At 39.1% G+C, this 15,345-nt stretch overlaps 1 protein-coding gene and 1 non-coding gene across 4 annotated transcripts in view; one reads left to right on the top strand and one right to left on the bottom strand.

Annotated features, from left to right (window-relative positions):
* The window catches only part of RBM6 (RNA binding motif protein 6), a 106,974-nt gene that overhangs the window by 33,433 nt on the left and 58,196 nt on the right, over positions 1 to 15,345 (bottom strand). The gene's annotated exons all lie outside the window — the stretch shown is intronic.
* TRNAA-CGC (transfer RNA alanine (anticodon CGC)) lies at positions 8,363 to 8,435 on the top strand. Its single transcript has one exon. It is a non-coding gene; the product is annotated as a tRNA-Ala (tRNA).

Below are 15,345 nucleotides of genomic sequence, written 5' to 3'. Positions count from 1 at the left end.
CCGCAAGCAGCAATGAAGACCCAACACAGCCAAAAATAAAATAAAATAATTTATATTGAAAAAAAAAAAAGTGAGAGAGGGACTTCCCTGGTGGTCCAGTGGTAAAGAATCCACCTTCCAACACAGGGGACGCGGGTTAGATCCTTGGTCAGGAAACTAAGATCCCACATGCCGCGGGGCAACTAGGCCCGCACGCCACAACTACTGAGCTCGTGCGCGTCAACAAGAGAGCCTGCGTGCCGCAAACTACAGAGCCCACATTGCTCTGGAGCCCACGCACCCTGGAGCCTCTGCGCCACAACTAGAGAAGAGAAAACCCGCATGCCACAGCTAGAAAGAGGCCCGCGCACTGCAACAAAAGATCCCACATGCCTCAACTAAGACCCGACACAGCCAAAAATAAGTAATAAAATAAATAAATAATACATAAATCTTAAAAAAGAAAGAAAGAAGAGTAAGAGAGCCAGAAATAAATAAGATCAAGATATATTCTTTTTCTTGCTAAGATGGGCCTGGCAGAAATGCTAGTGCCTTCAGGAATGGGGCATTCTACTTCTGCCCTCTATAAATCTTACAGTTTACATATAATAAGTTGTAGAATAACTCATACAGAAAAACTACATCCAAAGCTGCCTAGGTAAAATATGGTCTTTATCATACTATAACTTCTCTAGCTTCTGAATCTATTGATCTTATATTCAAATTTTAGACACTGACATCAACACTGGTCTATTCCACATCATAAGCTTTAGCTACTAGTCGTAAGTCTATGTGACATTTTAAAAAATACAAAAACAGAAGCATACATTTTAATTATATTTTATTTATATAGTTTATTATTGTTTAGTATATTTATTATTATTATCAGGATAACTAAAGTTTGAAGAAATAAGTTCCATAACCTAAAAGAATTTGGAATCTGGTTCTTAGCCTGGAAAATTAAGAGACTACAAGTAGTCTCCCAATGCCTATTTGCTTTCTTTTTCTTGGAAGCAAACCCTTGATTTTTAACTGGGTACATGGCTGCCTGAAATAAAGAAGTTTTCCAGCCCTCCCTGCAGTTAAGTGAAGCCATAAATTCTAATACACTGGACATAAGCAGAAATAGTACTTGCAAAGTTCAGGAACTATTCTTGAAGGGAGAACCATGTCCATTTTCATCCCTTCTTCTTTTCCACTGGTCAGCAAGTCAAAGTGATGGCTGACACTCAAGCAGGTAGAAGTCACAGGTTGAGGATGATAGGGTTACACAACTAAAAGAGACTGGGTCCCTGATGATCATACCACCATAAGAAAACCTGGATGGCTTAGACTTCATTTACGGTAAAGAGAAATAAATCACCTCATTTTAAGCCACCGTTATTTCTAGTGTTTTGTCACTCACCAAATCTAATCCTAACTGATAGAGATGCTTTTGGAAATTATTGGTGATAGGCAGAGGTAGGTATTTTGCCGTAAAGACTATGAAATAAAAAGAAAGCTGTAAATTAGTTAAATAGTGAAACGAAAGATACAAAAAATGACAGTGAAAAAACTGCATGTTTATTCTGCCAGGCATCAATCTTGTATCTCTATCAGTTACCTAAAGGTCCTGCTGTCACTTCACACTCAACAACCATCTTCGTCCCTCCCTTCCAAACGCCTTCCTTTTCCAGATGTTTTATTTCTGTTCAAGGTACTACCGTTCTTCTAACCTCTGAGTGGCCTCTGAGTCTACCCTCCCTCTTGCCCCTCTGTCCAATATCCAGTGTTACCAAACCTCAGAGAGTCTTCTTTCAAACCTGACTTCTTCATTACATACCTGCTCCCAGCCCCTAGTGGAAGCCATCATCTCCTCACATCTCAATTTCTGCTCCAGATTCTAAAAGACCTTTTCCTCTTCAGTTTCACCCCTCTAGTCAAGTCTATATACTACCACAAGGAGAGTTTCCCTATAGTGTCATTTTGACTTCGTTACATTCTTGTGGTTCCCTCATGTTTTTAAATTAAAGACTAAATGTAAGGCCCTTGACAACCTACCTTGCACTTTCCAAGCTATTCCTTTCACTAATTCCTGGAGTATGAGGACAAGAATCAAACAGAAACTTGGAAATTAGAACAAACAAGATGTGGCAACCTCTGTTAGAATAGAAACAGTATATTACTATCTGCTATCAAAGATAACAAGGTAGAAGCCTAATAGAAGTACCAGAATCTGGCAAGTCAAGAGGCTACTCAGGTTGGGAGAACAAGAGACTTCTACATTATGCAGAAACTAAAAAGATCACTAAAGGCTTATGAAGAAGGAATACAGAGTCAGAAACTACTTTTAAGTTGTATTAATATCCAGAAACAAATATTTATTTAGCACATCATGTGTTGCCAGTTATAGGTCTAAACCATTTAGGCAGTGAAGGAAATAAAAGTGAAAAAAAGAAACAGTCCCTGCCCTCTTGGATCTTTAAATCCAGAGACGTCTATTTCTGGTAACACCTGCTTTACTGTACATAGATCTTTGTTAGTCATGACCTGGGCACTTTGTCTGGTTTAGCTATTTACACCTTTATTCCGTATTTCTCAGGGTTCCAGTGCTATCTTGAAACTACCTAAGCAAACGCCTGACAACACAGAGTCCCGTTCCTCCCAAGCACTCAAATGAGCCACAAGAAGAATTTTCCTAGGCAAGGCGCCCAAACTAATGTTCTCTGACCTTAAAGAGGTCCAGCTGAGCTTAGAAACCAGATAGGAACAAACACAAACATTTCTCTGTGCTGGCACTCCTCCAGTTTATAGGGAACCGAACATATCCTGCATTGCTCTGGATTCACAGTGCACAAGAATCACATCGAAGAAGAAGAAAGAAAAAGACCTTTATATCTTTAAAATACCTCAGGCGGGGCTTCCCTGGTGGCACAGTGGTTGGGAATCCGTTTGCCAATGCAGGGGACAAGGGTTCAGGCCCTGGTCCAGGAAGATCCCACATGCCGCGGAGCAACTAAGCCCGTGCGCCACAACTACTGAGCCTGCGCTCTGGAGCCTGTGAGCCACAACTACTGAGCCCATGTGCCACAACTACTGAAGTTCGTGTGCCTAGAGCATATGCTCTGCAACAAGAGAAGCCACTGCAATTAGAAGACCGTGCACCACAACGAAGAGTAGCCCAGACCGCGCAGCTACAAAGACCCAGCACAGCCAAAAATAAATAAATAAAATAAATAGATTTATTTAAAAAAAAAAAAACTCAGGAATTAGACAACCTGAGCATTATCAGATGCATAGGCAGAAATAATAAATGTGCCATTTAACAGTTGACTATGAGAAGGAGAACCTATAAGGAATGGAAAGAAGAAAACTAGCTGTTCAACCATCAACTGCAAATCCTGGATATGCTCAAAACCCAAATAACAAAGGCTGATCTATGTCCAGGGCAACAAGTGCCCTGAGGCATCTGGCTGAAAATAACAAAACAAAACAACATGAAACAAGACAAAAAACCCAACAACAACAAAAAAACAATCCATAGTCCAAGGGAGAATTCAAAATGGCAGCATGAATGCCCAAAGGCATCCAAAACAGAACTGAAACCTGGCCATTGGAACTGTGAGTATTCCATGTTTTCAATAACACACCACTCCAATATGGGGTCTAATCCATTTGGAGAAAGCTCTTGAAAAAAATACCTGAAAACTTTAGCATTTCCACTCCTAGACATACATCCAAGAGAACTGAAAATGTATGTTTACACAAAAATTTGTACATGAATATTCATAGTAGCATTATTCATAATAGCCAAAAGTGGAAACAACCCAAATGTCTATCAACTAACTAACGGATAAAGAAAATGTATTACAACCATACAATGGAATATTCAACTATAAAAAGAAATGAAGTACTAATTCATACTACAACATGAATGAACTTTGAAAGCTTTATGCTAAGTGAAAGAAGTCAGTCACAAAAAAGTGTATGATCCCATTTATATGAAACATCTCAAACAGGCAAATCTATAGAGACAGAAAGTAGATTAGGGGACTTCCCTGGCAGTCCAGTGTTTAAGACTCCATGCTTCCACTTCATGGGGCATGGGTACGATCCCTGGTCTGGGAACTAAGATCCCGCATGCCATGCACAGCACGGCCGAAAAAAGAAAAAAAGAAAGTAGATTAGTGGACGGTAAAAGCGTGAAACAGGGAAAGGTGAAGGGAAATGGGAGCAACTGCTAATGGGTGCAGGTTTCTTTTGGGGTGATGAAAATGTTCACGAGTTAGATAGTGGTGATGGCTGCATAATTCTGTGACTATATTATACTAAATGCCACTTAAACTGTACACTTTAAAACGGTGAATTTTAAGATATGTGGACTATATCTTAATTAAAACAAACCAAAACAAAAAAAGCTTTCAGGGCTGCAAGACTATTGCCAGAACAAAGACATTCAGTTATTTCATTCCTCTCTCTTTGCCATACCCTGGCCCACTTAACCTGTCCCCACCCCACAGCCTCTCAGTGAGTACTCTGCCCCCAGCCTTTTCTCCTCTAACTGTGCATACCACTGCCACACTCATCCTCCTTAGCACACCTCAATTCTTGCCCAAAGCTCTGGTTCCCAATGACCATATATAACTGAAAATTAGAGAACTCTAACTAGAAGGGAACATCCATTTTCCCAACAAAAAGATGGCCAAAAGGCAACTTGACCAACCTTTTTTTAAAAAATTTATTTATTTTATTTATTTATTTTTGGCTGCATTGGGTCTTTATTTTTGGCTGCAAAAGGCAATTTGACCAACCTTTTTTTTTAAAAAAATAAATTTATTTTTGGCTGCATTGGGTCTTCATTGCTGCGTGTGGGCTTTCTCTAGTTGCGGCAAGCGGGGTCTACTCTTGGTTGCGGTGTGCGGGCTTTTTGTCGTGGTGGCTTCTCTTGTTGTGGAGCACAGGCCCCAGGTGCACGGGCTTCAGTAGTTGTGGCACGTGGGCTCAGTAGTTGTGGCTCGCGGGTTCTAGAGTGCAGGCTCAGTAGTTGTGGCGCATGGGCTTAGTTGCTCCGTGGCATGTGGGATCTTCCCGGACCAGGGCTTGAACCCGTGTCCCCTGTGTTGCCAGGCAGGTTCCCAACCACTGCGCCACCAGGGAAGCCCAATTTGACCAACCTTGAATGAATAAACTTTAGGGATATGAAATAGCCAAATGTCTACTTAATTTATTAATTAGTTTTATATGTTTAAATTATAAAACAACATGGTCTGAATTACAACTGTACCCCCAATACCTATACACTGGCAGGCATATAAACACAGCAAGGAGCTCAGCAGCTACTGAATGACTGTATCTAGGCAGCAGTCAATGAAGTTTAAACTACTAGGTGACAGACTGAGGATACACTCAAAATCCAAGTCCACCAATGGGTATATGTTAACAGGAATGAGTGTACCTATTCACCAAGAGAAGTAATAACTATGAAATAGCCCCAAATGGAAAAAAAACCAAACAAAACCCAACCCTCCATGTTCTTTGACAGTGGAACCAATGAATAAATTGTGGTATGTTCTTTTTCTTTCTTTAAATATTTGTTTGTTTATTTATTTATTTAATTTTTGGCTACATTGGGTCTTAGTCACGGCAGGCAGGATCTTTGTTGTGGCATGCAGGATTCTCCGCTGTGGCACGCGGGCTCAACAGGTGCAGTTTAAGGGCTCTCTAGTTGTGACACGCAGGCTCCAGAGCACGTGGGCTCTGTAGTTGTGGCCCGAGTGCTCAGTAGTTGTGGCACATGAGCTTAGTTGCCTTGTGGCATGTGGGATCTTAGTTCCCTGACCAGAGGTTGAAACCATGTCCCCTGCATTCGAAGGGGGATTCTTAACCACTGGACTGCCAGGGAAATCCCTGTGGTATGTTCTTATACTGAAAGACCGTACAACAATGAAAATGAACACATCCCACTTAAACACAAAATGAATTTTAAAAACAATACTCAGTATAGAAGTCAGGTAGAAGAACACATCATGTGTGATTCCATATACATAAGGATCAAAAGCAAGTCAAAGGACTCTACAGAACGACAACTTAGGACAGTGACTACCTCTGGGAAGGGGAGAAAGATTAATGACCAGGAGAGGCTTCTTCACGTGGAGCAGCATCCTGTTTATTAACCTCGGCTGCAGTTACATAGGTCCTTGGACAGAACGTTTGTGTCCACCCCCCTACCCCAATTCATATGTTGAAGCCCTAATCCCCAATGTGATGGTATCTGGAGGTAGGATGTAATTAGGTCATGAGGGTAAAGCCTTCATGAATGAGATTAGTACTCTAAGAGACAAACAAGAGAGAATCTTTCTCTCTACCATGTGAGGATACACAACAAGGCAGCAATCTGCAAACCAGGAAGAGGGCCCCCACAGGGAAACATACTGGCTGGCACCATGATCTTGGACTTTTCAGCCTCTAAAACTGTGACAAATTTCTACTATTTAAGTACTGTAACCAGTCTATGATATTTTGTTATAGCACCCAAACTAAGACAATAGGTGTATTCAACTTGTGACAATTCACTGAATAGTATGCTTATGATCTCTGCTCTTTACTGTAAGTACGTGATACTTCAAAAAGCAAAGAAGAGAGAGAAGAAATAATGATTTAGAGACAGTACCCCTTCCATTTGTACACTTCTATTTTATTCAAGCTTTTTACATGCTGCATTTTTAATCACCAACAGAGCCATTTTAGGTCATCTAGCAGTTCTCTAGAGCACATCATTCATTCATTTATTTATGGCTGCGTTGGGTCTTCGTTGTTGCATGCTGGCATTCTCTAGTCGTGGCAAGTGGGGGCTACTCTTCGATGCAGTGCATGGGCTTCTCATCGCGGTGGCTTCTTTTTGTTGTGGAGCAGGGCTCTAGGCACATGGGTTTCAGTAGTTGTGGCACACAGGCTCAGTAGTTGTGGCTCGCGGGCTCTAGAGCGCAGGCTCAGTAGTTGTGGTGCACAGGCTTAGCTGCTCCGCGGCATGTGGGATCTTCCCAGACCAGGGCTTGAACCCGTATCCCCTGCATTGGCAGGCAGATTCTTAACCACTGCACCACCAGGGAAGTCCAAACACATCATTTTTAAAAAATTTATTTTATTGAAGTTTAGTTGATTTACAATGCTGTGTTAATTTCTGCTGTACAGCAAAGTGATTCCATTAGACATATATATACATTTTTTATCATATTCTTTGACATTATGATTTATCAAGGATATTGAATACTGAGTTCCCTGTGCTATACAGTAGGACCTTGTTGTTTATCCATTCTATACGTAATAGTTTGCATTTGCTAATCCCAAACCCTCAGTCCATCCCTCCCTCTCGCACTCCCCTTCCCCCTTGGAAACCACAAGTTTCCTCTATGTCTGTGAGTCGGTTTCTGTTTCAAAAATAAGTTCATTTGGGCTTCCCTGGTGGCACAGTGGTTGAGAGTCCGCCTGCCGATGCAGGGGACACGGGTTCATGCCCCGGTTTGGGAAGATCCCAGATGCCGCAGAGCGGCTAGGCCCGTGAGCCATGGCCATTGAGCCTGCGCGTCGGGAGCCTGTGCTCCGCAACGGGAGAGGCCACAACAGTGAGAGGCCCGCGTACCACAAAAAAAAAAAAGTTCATTTGTGTCATATTTTAGATTCTGACTTAGTATGATAATCTCTAGGTCCATCCATGTAGCTGCAAATGGCATTATTTCATTCTTTTTTATGGCTGAGTAGTATTTCATTATATATATGTCCCACATCTTCTTTATCCATTCTTCTGTCAATGGACACTTATTTAGGTTGTTTCCATGTCTTGACTATTGTGAACAGTGCTATGAACATAGCGGTGCATGTATATTTTTGAATTATAGTTTTATCCAGATATATGCCCGGGTGTGGGATTACTGGATCATATAACAACTCTAGGTTTTGAGGAACCTGTATACTGTTTTCCACAGTGGCTACACCAATTTACGTTCCCACCAACTGTGTAGGGGGGTTTCCTTTTCTCCACACCCTCTCCAGCATTTGTTATTTGTAGATTTTTTAATGATGGCCATTCTGACCAGTGTGAGGTAGTACCTCATTGTAGTTTTGATTTTCATTTCTCTAATAATTAGTGATGTTGAGCATCTTTTCATGTGCCTGTTAGCCATCTGTATGTCTTTTTTGGAGAAATGTCTATTTAGGTCTTCTGCCCACAAAATGTGGTATATCTTAAGCAAATTTGATGGCAATTAAAATGATGTGCTCTAAAAAGGGAACCACTTGTACAACCGAAGCCCAAGACATACAGATCATGCTGTTTGGAGCTGCTGATAATGCTAATAAATGCTTTATGTAGCAAGTCTTCACTTCAATCAAAACATGTTGGGAGACTTCCCTGGTGGTCCAGTGGGTAAGACTCTGCGCTCGCAATGCAGGGGGCCCAGGTTCGATCCCTGGTTGGGGAACTAGATCCTGCATGCGTGCTGTAACTAATAGTTCGCATGCCACAACTAAGGAGCCCACCTGCCGTAACTAAGACCCAGCATAACCAAATTAAAAAAAAAGAGAGAGAGAGAAACAGAAACCGACTCACAGACATAGAGAACAGACTTGTGGTTGACAAGGGGGAAGAGGGGTGGGGGAGGGACGGATTGGGAGTTTGGGATTAGCAGATGCAAACTATTATATATAGAATGGATAAACGACAAGGTCCTACTTTATAGCACAGGGAACTCTATTCAATATCCTGTGATAAACCATAATGGAAAAGAATATGAAAAAGAATGTATATATATATGTATAATGGAATCACTTTGCTGTACAGCAGAAATTAACACAACATTGTAAATCAATTAAACTTCAATAAAATAAATTTTAAGAAGATATACCACATTTTGAATCTGTGAATAATGTTATTGTGGGGAAGTTTATCGTAAGCCCGAGTATTTTTTGGCATGAAACTACAATAGTCAATTCTTTCAATGGTCCTGTAAGTGAATTTGAATACTTGTTTTATTAAACATGTTATCCAACTTTTTATTTTTGAGATTATAACCCTGGAATAATCACCAAAACTGTGTTAAATTTCTTTGCCTGCTTAAAAAAAAAAAAGGATTCTCTTTTCTGAGGGATAAAGTTTTGAGAAACCCCATGTCATATTCAGGTAATATACCTATTTTCAACATTTCAAAAAGTCTAATAGATATCCCTTAAGACTAGACAGGGTAACTAAGATGTCCTCTTTTTTTCACTTTTAGCTGAATATTCATCAGGAACCAACAATTTACAAAAGAAATACAAATAACTAGTAATCAAATGTAAAAACATTCTATTTCACTAATAACCTAAGACAGAAGATTAAATCACTCCCTTCTTTGCTACACAGGCAACATTTTTTTTAAAAATTATGAAATATTTCAAACATACAGCAAGTTTGAGAACACAATAACACACATCCATGTACCACCACTCAATAAAAATATTTTGTTATTAACACTTGGCACCCATTGGGATGCAGGGAAGACAGGTACTCTCAAACACTGTTGGTAAAAAATAAATCAGGAAATTTCTGGATGGCAATTTGACTATATTTATTAAGTCATAAAATATGCTTACCTCTTAATCTGGCAAGTCTACCTGGAGGAATTAACTTAAAGAAGTAATTAAGGATGTATGACTATTGAGCTACAAGGAGATTCATCATAGCATTCTTTAATAAAATAAAGAAATAATCTCAAAATATCAAATGAAGAACTCGTTAAATCATGGTAATCTATACTATGGAGCATTACAGAGCCATTAAAAGTGGTATGATAAAAATGTATTTAATGACAAGGAAATATGCCCACAATACTTGAAAAGAAAAGGTTATAAATTCATGTGTACAAGATTATCCTACTTTGTAAATACAAAGGTTATGGATGATAAGTACATAGGAAAATTTGAAAGGGTACACATCAAAATAACAGCAATAATCTATTCAATGTTTATAGACTATTTCATCCAAAAATAGAAGAATACACATTCTTCTCAAGCTTAGATGGAACATTCACTAACACAGACAACATTCTGGGCCAAAAAACACACCTTATCACATTTAAAATAGAAATTATAAATGTATGTTCTCAGACCACAACATAATAAAACTAGAAATCAATAACAGAAAGATAGCTGTAAAATCTCCAAATACCTGGAGATTAAACAACACATTTCTAAATAACACATGGATCAAAGAAGAAATCTCTCAAGAGAACTTTTTTTTAAAATTTGAAACTAAACGAAGCTGAAAACACAACTTGTTGAAATTTGTGGGATGCAGGGAAAGCAGTGCTCAGAAGGAAATTTATAGCACTGAATGCACATAATAGAAAAAATGAAGATCTAAACTCAATAATCTAAACCTCCACCTTAGAAAACTATAAAAAGAAGAGCAAGTTAAATCCAAAAAGAGCAAAAGAAATGATAAAAATAAGCACAGAAATCCATTATACTGAAAACAGAGAATTCATAGAGAAATATCAATGAAACTAAAAGTTAGGTTTTTAAAAATATCAATAAAATGGATAAACACCTAACCAGGCTAACTAAAAAAAAGAAAGATACAAATTACTAATAGCAAAAATGAAATAGGGGCCATCAGTACTGATTTCATGGACAATAAAAGGATAACAAAGGAATATTATGAACAACTCCATGCCCACAAATTTGATAACCCTGGTGAATAGGAGCAATTCTTAGAAAAACACAACCTGTTAAAACTCACACAAGAAGAAAAAGACAATCTGTATAGGTCTATATCTACTAATGAAATTGGATCAATAATAATCTTCCAAAACTGAAAGCACCAGGCCCCGATGAGTTCACTGATGAAGGCTACCAAACATTTAAGGAATTTATACTAATTTTCCACGTCTCTTCCAGAAGACAGAAGTAGAGGACACATTTTCTAACTCACTCTATGAGGCAGACATCACCCTAATACTAAAACCAGACACAGATATTACAAGAAAAAAACCAATATCTCCCATGAGGGTAGATGTAAAAATCCTCAACGAAGTATTAGCAAAGCAAATCCAACAATGTATGTAAAGAATTATATGCCATAAACAACTGGAATTTATTCCAGGTATGCAATGCAAGGTTGGTTCAACTTTGAAAAATCAATTAATATAATCCATCACATCAACAGGCTAAAAAAAAAAAAAAGAATTACAAGGTCGTATCAATAGAAGCAGAAAAAGCATTTACAAAATCCAACAGCCATTCATGATAAAAACTCTCAGCAAACTAGAATAGATGGGAACCTCTTCTACTTGCTAAAGAACAATGCGGGTGGAGAGGGGTGGGGCAGAACCCTAGAGCTGGCAAATAAGCTTATGAAAAGATGCTCACATTCTATGTCATCAGGGAAGTACAAATTAAAATGAGACACCATTACATAGCTATTAGAATGTCCTGAATACTGACATCAAATGCTGGTGAGGATGTGGAGCAACAGGAATTCTCATTCACTGCTGGTGGGAATGCAAAATGCTACAGCCACTCTGGAAGACAGTTTGGCAGTTTCTTACAAAACTAAACATACTCTTACCGTGAAATCCAGGAACTGCACTCCTTAGTATTACCCAAATAAATGGAAAACTTATGCCCATACAAAACCCTACATATGGATGTATCCTATAGCAGCTTTATTCATAACTGCCAAAACTCAGAAGCAACTAAGTTGCCCTTTAGGTGAATGAATAAACAAACTGTGGTACATTCAGACAATAAAGTATTATTCAGAGCTTCAAAAAAAAAAAAGAGCTATCAAAACACAAAAAGACATGGAGGAAACTTAAATCCATATTACTAAGTGAAAGAAGACAATTACTAGCAAGTGCATATTACTATGTGAAAGAAACCAATCTGCAAAAAGCTACATATTGTATGATTCCAACTACATGGGATTCTGGAACAAACTATGGAGACAGTAAAAAGAAAATGGTCGCTAGGGGTTTGCAACCCAGCAACCATTGAGGAAAGGATGAACAGGTAAAGCACAGAGGATTTTTAGGGCAATGAAACGACTCTGCATGTACTATAATGGTTGATATATGTCATTATCAATTTGTCCAAACTCACAAATCTACAACACCAAGAGTGAACCCTCATGTAAACTATGGACTTTGAGTTGACAATGATGTATCAATGTTGTTTCACTGATTGTAATAAGTGTACCACAGTGGATGGTGAAGAAGGCTGTGGGTGTGGTGTTGGAGGTGGGATGCTCAATATTTTTGCGAGCCTAAAACTGCTCTAAAAAACAAAGTCTATTTAAAAGGAGAAAAGAAAAAGTCCATTAATTTATTTTTTTAAAAAAAGCAATATAGGGCTCCCCTAGTGGCACAGTGGTTAAGAATCCGCCTGCCAATGCAGGGGACACAGGTTCGAGCCCTGGTCCAGGAAGATCCCACATGCCGCAGAGCAACTAAGCCCATGCACCACAACTACTGAGCCTGCGTGCCTAGAGCCCGTGCTCCCCAACAAGAGAAGCCACCACAATAAGAAGCCTGCAAACCGCAACGAAAAGTGGCCCCTACTCGCCGCAACTAAAGAAAGCCTGCGTGCAGCAACGAAGACCCAATGCAGCCAAAAATAAATAAATAAAAAGCAATATAGAGATCACTGGAGATACTAACCCTTTTCTCTTAACCTGTGTTTTCTACTTTTTCTACAGTAAAATGAGTAACAACCACATAGAAGAGTGGGTGAGGTGGTGAAGAACCACCCTAACTAACTTTGGGAAACAGTATTTTGACTATATACTCTCAGGCTAAAGACAAAAAGAACTGTACCCAAATACTGGATTCTAGTTTTTCACAGGGGGATGAATTAACAATCTGAAACTACTTTATGTATACTCTGGGATTGAGCAAATAAGTAAACATATTGTGGAGAATGAAAGCCAGGATTTTTACTATTAGAAAAAGAATTACAAATAAGGAATGAGGTAAAGCTAGAATGAACTCTGTGATATTGGATTAGAATTGGAATTTATAACATCATGAAATCATGGTTTTTAATATATATACACAGATAGATATAAAAATGCATATGTGTGTATACACCATATTTTTTAGTTCTATTCACTACATAAAATAAGGGAGATGGGATGGTTCAACCTTATAGTAGAATTCTAACAAATGTGTAAGAAATGATGGAAATAGAAAATTGCCCTTAGACAAAAACCCACAGTAGTAACTTTATGTGCAAAAGCTATCAATGGATGCTAAAATTATTAAGTGAAAAAGGCATGCTGAGAAATAGGATATTTATAATCTCAAAGTATGCCCCCACATAATACTTATTAATAATTATAATTAATTAATTAATTATAACTTATAATAGTAAGTTAATTATACCTAAAATAGTAACTTTACAGTGGTAAAACCTGACAAACACCACCTTAACCAAGTGGTCTAACTTAATATCACTAGTAATAGGACAAAACCATGTGCTACCTGATGATATATAAGAAAAGACACACATCACTCCTGGGGTATTCTTGCCAAAAAATGCATAACCTGAATTTAATCACAAGGAAACACACAAATCCAAACAGAGAAATGTCCTACAAAATAACTGCCAGTACTTTTCTAAAGTGTCGAGGCCATGAAAGACAAAGAAAGACTGAGAAGTGTCACAGAGAGAATAAAAGGAGATATCACAACTCAATACAACATATGATCCTGGCTTGCATACTAAACCAGAGAAACGACATTAGCGGACAACTGGCAAAATCTGAAAAGTTATGTATATTAGATAATATTATATCTATGTTAACTTAATGATTATGAAATGTTGAAGAGTATTGGTATTCTTTCCACTACTTTGTACCCCCTTGAAAGACTGAGATTATTTCAAAATGAAAAGTTTTAAAAATTAAAAAATTTTAAACAGTGTCACCCCACTAGACCATAAGGAGACATGTCCATTTTTTCATTAATAAATGTATACTACTTAGTCCAAGGTCTTACACATAGAAGAGCTCAGTATTCACCATGTTAACAAAAGTTAAAATGAGTTGTTTCTGATATATCCAACATGATTCCAGAGAGACCAACCAGTTTTGCACAGGAGGGTATGTCCCATTTACAGTAAAATGCTATTATATTAAGATAAAATATATGCATCTTTTACTTTGAGTTGAGTCTCTATAACTAGTTCAACATGCTGGCTCCAGTTATAAGGCTCTGTGAAACCTTCTTCCAAAATAAAGCCAAATGAAAAGATATTCATTTGGCTTCCAATATTTGATACATTATAACCAAGGGCTATGAAAATCAGCACCCATATTTTAAATACTCCCTGGAAAACTGACAAGTGAAATACAATCTGTTTAGGGAATTCTCAACTTGTTTTTCTAGCAACTGCTATCAAATGTGTGTGATCTGCTGACCCTCAAGCCCCATATCCAGCTGGTAATGTCTGCTGGATAACAGAATATCTTAGTCATTTCTCAGACTGATTCTAAAAATCACCTTTGGGGGGGAGTTCTCTGGTGGCCTAGTGGTTAGGAGTTGGAGCTTTCACTGCCAAGCCCAGGTTCAATCCCTGGTAGGGGAACTAAGACCCTGCAAGGTGCGCAGCATGGCCAAAACAAAAAACCAAAAAAAAAAAAAAACCCCATAAAACCCTTTGGTTCTTTAAAGAACTTATTCTGGGCAATATATCAAGTAGGTCTCATTCTGAAGCTCCTACCCCAAGGGCACAGGCTAGGCTTGTGACTGGCAGTCTGGAAGGTGGGCAGGAGCCATGTCTGCACTCTATCACTACACTCTTAACCCCACCCACCACTCCCCATTCTGTTAGGACCAGGAGGAAGGTAAAGAGAAAGGTGATTCATTAAAAGTCAACCCATGGGGCTTCCCTGGTGGTGCAGTGGTTGAGAGTCCGCCTGCCGATGGGGCGGACACGGGTTCGTGCCCCGGTCTGGGAGGATCCCGCGTGCCGCGGAGTGGCTGGGCCCGTAAGCCATGGCCGCTGGACCTGTGCGTCCGGAGCCTGTGCTCCGCAGAGGGAGAGGCCACGGCAGTGAAAGGCCCGCGTACCGCAAAAAAAAAAAAAAAAAAAAAAGTCAACCCATGGCAAGTTGGGTCATCCTCTCTATGGCTAACCATAACTCCCGTCCCCTTATACCAGGGTTTCTCAAACTTGGCACTGTTTAAATTTTGGGCCAGATAATTCACTACGGGGGCTGTCCTGTGTGTTGTACGATGTTTAGCAGCATCCCTGGCCTCTACTCACTAGTGCCAGTAGTGACAACCGAAAATGTCTCTGGATATTGCCAAATGTCCAGTGGCTGGGGAGGGAAGAAAAGGATATCCAAACTGC

This window comes from Pseudorca crassidens, chromosome 10 (genome assembly GCF_039906515.1).
Source record: "Pseudorca crassidens isolate mPseCra1 chromosome 10, mPseCra1.hap1, whole genome shotgun sequence".
In the NCBI taxonomy this organism is placed as follows: Eukaryota; Metazoa; Chordata; class Mammalia; order Artiodactyla; family Delphinidae; genus Pseudorca; species Pseudorca crassidens.
Note: the sequence above shows the minus strand (reverse complement) of the source record. Positions and strands in the feature narration are given on the sequence as shown.